The 4,850-nt window shown below is 34.2% G+C and overlaps 1 non-coding gene across 1 annotated transcript; it reads left to right on the top strand.

Annotated features, from left to right (window-relative positions):
• The first annotated feature begins 4,290 nt into the window (after positions 1-4,290).
• LOC143653382 (U6 spliceosomal RNA) lies at positions 4,291-4,393 on the top strand. Its single transcript, XR_013161260.1, has one exon. It is a non-coding gene; the product is annotated as a U6 spliceosomal RNA (small nuclear RNA).
• Positions 4,394-4,850: the final 457 nt, after the last annotated feature.

The following is a 4,850-nucleotide window of genomic DNA, read 5'->3' as shown; positions in this document are numbered from 1 at the left end:
CAGCAACAATAGAGAGTAAAAGTAGCCGTCTTCTCTTCATTCCTCTGCAAAGTCGAGATAAATGCAACTAGATAAATGCTTCAGGTAATGGGTCTTGGAAAATCCCCAGAACCACTAAAGATGGTCTCCATTTGCAGGGATGGCAAATAACGTCATTATCATAGAAAAGGGAGAATAATCAGCGCCTTTGTATTTTGAAGGTTTCAGAAGTAAAGAGAAGAGTTAGGGGTTTTGTGTCCCATATAGAGCTTGCTCTGATCAAGTATTTGATGAGAGGGCTGACATCATGGAAAATGTTTTTTGTTTTGTTTTGTAAACTGAGAGAGCTGAGTTATAAGAGTTTCTAGTGTTGGAGTCCAGGGATGGATAATTCCTAATTAAACTAAAAATTAAAGGAATACTATCACCTTCTCTCAAAACTGGCTCTCTGTGAAGCTTCCTCTTAGAATGGAGCAGTAAAGTGCACCAGAGTGGGCAAGGCCACCCCTCAGTGGTTGCCAGTACAGGAGAGGGGGCTATGGTTGTAGCAAGAAGAACCATTTCACTTCAGTTCTTCCCTCTGCTGAGAGATGGAGAGCCCTTTTCTGGCTTTGGATTGGGATTCTTGCATAATTCAGAGGGATAGGCTCAAGATGGGTATCAGGAATTACCTGTTTATAAACTAAGACATTTGCTAGTATAGACCATTAAGAGAATAAAATTAATGAGAGGTGCTTATATTCATATCTCCTAATATCGATCAAATTTTATGTTTCATTATGAAATACAACAGTGAAAGTATATTTCTTAAGCACAATGTGTCTATAATCTAATATAAGTAGAACAGGATTTTTTAATATTCCTTTACTAGAGTTGACACACCTAGAAGTGAGGATTTAGTTGGGTCTGTGGGTTTCATTTCAAGGAATATCTCTAGCTTTATGTTTTCGTTTTTCTGGCAAAATGAAACATTTGCATGACCATAAACTTAGAAAATTTGGGAACAGAATTGTCAAAGTGCATCCCCAGGTCAGCTTAATTTCTTCCCTAGGCTACTATTTTTCCAATAGATATTCTAAGAAAGAGCTTATTCCAAGAGTCCTGATATTGGAGGTATAAAAAACACTGGACTGAAAAACACGTAACTAGTCTTATGTCGTCTGCACATGTTGCATATGGAAAAGTGTCGGACCAAAATGTGAGTGATCAGAAACATTAAAGGTCTGCAAATTTTAGTTTCTCAGATGAAATTTACTTGACCTAGGAGTATCAGTTCTTCCTAAAATATCAAATAAGCCTATAAAAGAGGCAAAACTACACCAAAAAAGAATAGATACAATAAAACATCAGAAAGGTGAGATAAAGTGCCTTCGTGTCTCTTCCTTTAAAAGGCCTGTTGAAGACTGAATTATCTTTGAAGAAAACATGAATATATGTGCTTTTAAAAATTCCAAAATTTGATTGCTCTCTGGAGGTGTAGAAAGAAAAGAACTTCTAAAAACCTATGTCTATGTCTTTTTGTACCTCAGAACAACTGTCTAAGAAAAAGGATATTCAAAAGTAGTTAAATAAGGATAGGACTACAAAGTTGCTTTGGAAAATGTTGCAATTCTGATATCAGAGTTTAAAGGAAAACTTTGAAATTGTTTTTCATATGGGGCATTGATTCTTCTTAACCTGTTTTAAACACCTACTTTTAAAGAGCAAGGAGATGACATGACCTTCATGGCTTCCCTCAATGTTTATACTTTTGAAGTGTGATCCATGTAGCACTGGTGGTTTGGGAGGGTACTGCAATATTTATAATTTGGTCTATAGTCAAAATGACTAAGAATTGGGTGTATTTTAACAATATACCCCAAAAATACCATTTTCTAAAGATGATGTTAATATACCCTTAAAAGTATAAAATGAAATCCTGAGGAAACACAAGTTTGTCAGTTTGTTTTGGGCATGTGTTTGGTTACACATGAGTGCTATTATAATCAAGTTGAATAAAGTTGAATAAAATGGTCTATAACCCCATCTCTGAGACTCTTGCTTTCTCTAGACATTACCAGTCTCTGATCTACTATCAAGGAGGATGCTCCAGGACCGGATGAAGAGTTTGAAATGGAATGTTTTTTGTTTGTTTTTGGTTTTGTCTCTGTCAAAACAGTTACACCAGAAATACTTTGTCAAGATGATTGGAACATACGTTAGGAGAATGTAGGTTACCAAAATCATATGCTTTGTACTTATTTTTAACCTGCCTCTTCTTTGTCTTAATCACTCAATTTCAAGGGCTGGAGAAAAAAGTTCCACTAAGCAAAAATGTTTGGGACAAAAGGTCCATGTAGTCCCGGGCCTACTTTAACTACAGGCACTCTTAATCCTTACACTTCTACCTGTTCCTTCATCTTTCAAAATCTGTTCTCAAGAAAGTAAATCAACTAACTTGGTATTTATACAATGCTGAACAACAGAAAAATATACACTCTTTTGATTGCACATTTAACATTCACCAAGATAGGCCATATTCTGAGCAAAAAAAAAAAAAAAAACACATCTTAGCAAATTTCTTAGAACTAAAATTATACAATGTAGGCTCTCTAAAATAAGAAAACAGAAATAAACAACAAAACTATTTTTAAAATACCAGAGTATTGGAAAATTAAACAACAGATTTCTAAATAACTCATGGACCAGTGAGAAACCGAAAAAAATACATATTTTAAAGTAAAGAAATAAGTGAAACCAAAAGTTTTTTTGCAAAAGAACAGTAATAGTAATGGATCTCTAGCCAGATTAGGCAGAAGAAATGCTGATGAAGGGTCAGGAGAAAAAGAGAAAGAGACTGTTTTAGTTTCCTTGACAAGCAAATATCATTCAATGGGTCAGCTGAAACAATGGGAATTTATTAGTTCATGGTTTTGAGGTTAAAAGAAACTCCAAATTTCAGAATGCCTGAAAACTGGCATTCTGCTAACAATCCTTGGCTCTTCTGTCACATGGCATAAATGTGTATGGAGGTCTCTCCTGGCCTGTCTTTTCTCTTCAAATTTCTGTTGAAGTTCAGCTTCTGGTTGTAACTTGTGGCTTGCTCTGTATTTGAATTTCAGTTGACTTGTAAAGGACTTTGGCTCTGTATTTGAATTTCAGTTGACTTGTAAAGGACTTTGGCTGTAGTTAAAGTAGGCCCGATACTACATGGACCTTGTCCCAAACATTTTTGCACAGTGGAACCTTTTTCTCCAGCTCTTGAAATTGAGTGACTAAGACAAAGAAGAGGCAGGTTAAAAATAAGTACAAAGCATATGATTTTGGTAACCTACATTCTCCTAGCGTATGTTCCAATCATCATGACAAAGTATTTCTGGTGTAACTGTTTTGACAGAGACAAAAACCAAAAACAAACAAAAAAAATTCCATTTCAAGCCCCCTTCTTGGCTGAAGGTGGGCCATACCTTAACTGAAGTGACCTCGTCAAAATATCCTACATGCAATGGGTTCACACCACAGCAATGGATTAAGTTTAAGAACATGATTTTCTGGGGGTATATACAACTCCAAACCACCACAGAACCAGAGTCAAAGTCAGAGACAGAGAGAGAATGAAAGCTGTTAATGTACAGAATGAAAGAGTGTGCATCACTCAATATGCCACCTCTATTAAAAGAATAATAAAAATACCACAAAAAATTATGCCAATAAATACCACTTTCTTAAATAAAATAGAAAAATCTAGAATGATACAATCTATCAAAATTTACTCAAGAAGAAATAAATAATCTAAGTAGTCCTATGTACATTAAAGAATTTGAATTCATAGTGAAAAATCTTTCCATCAAGTCAATTTTCAGCCCACATGGCTTCACTGGTGAGTTCTTTCAAACACTGAAGGAACAAATAATACCATTTATATATAAAATCTTCCTGAAAATTTAAGGGGAAGAAATCTTATCATACTTATTTCATGAGGCCAACAGTATCCTGGTATCAAAACTTGGCCAGAAATAATAAAGAAAAAAAAAGAAAGAAAGAAAGCTACAGACCAAAATAATTCATGAACATAGAAAACAAAAATCTGTAGCAAAATATTAACGAATCATATTCAGCAATATATGAAAAGAAGAATACACACTATCAAGTGGGGTTTATTCCAGGAATGCAAACTGTAACATCTTAAAACCAATCAACATATTCAGTGTATCAACAGACTGAGCAGAAAAAGGTTATGATCATCTCGATACATGCAGAAAAGTCATTTGACAAAACTAAACGTTTATTCATAATAAAAACTCTTAGCAAAATAAGAATAGAAAAGAGTGTTCACTTTGGCAGTGCATATACTAAAATTGGAATGATAGAGAGAAGATTGGCATGGACACTGTACAAGGATGACTCAAAAATTCATGAAACCTTCTGTATTTTTGGATTGTATAATATAAACAGCAAATCTTATTGTAAATGATGCACTACAGTTAATAGTACAATTATACAAATGCTCTTTCATGGGCTGTAACAAATACACCACATTAAAGCAAGGGTGTTAATAACAGAGTGGTACATGAGAATTCTGTATTTCAAGTATCAATTTTCCGAAATCCTACAACTCCTCTATTAAAAAAAAGTAGAGAACTTCCTCAATCTGATAAATGTAACTGAAAAAGCCTACAGATTTCACTGTATTCACTGGTGAAAGATTGCATGCTTTTCCCAAGATTGGGAACATGGCAAGGATGTCTGCTCCCATGACTCTCACCTCATCAGTATAATAAGGCAAGAAAAAAAAAATACAGACATACAGATTAAAAATTAAAAAATAAAACTATTTTCACAGAAATTAAGATTGTCTAAATAGAAATTTTCAAATAACTGATAAAAGAGCT

Source organism: Tamandua tetradactyla, chromosome 1 (assembly GCF_023851605.1).
Source record: "Tamandua tetradactyla isolate mTamTet1 chromosome 1, mTamTet1.pri, whole genome shotgun sequence".
Classification (NCBI taxonomy): Eukaryota; Metazoa; Chordata; class Mammalia; order Pilosa; family Myrmecophagidae; genus Tamandua; species Tamandua tetradactyla.
The sequence above is the reverse complement of the archived record's forward strand: the minus strand, read 5'-3'. Positions and strand labels throughout refer to the sequence as shown.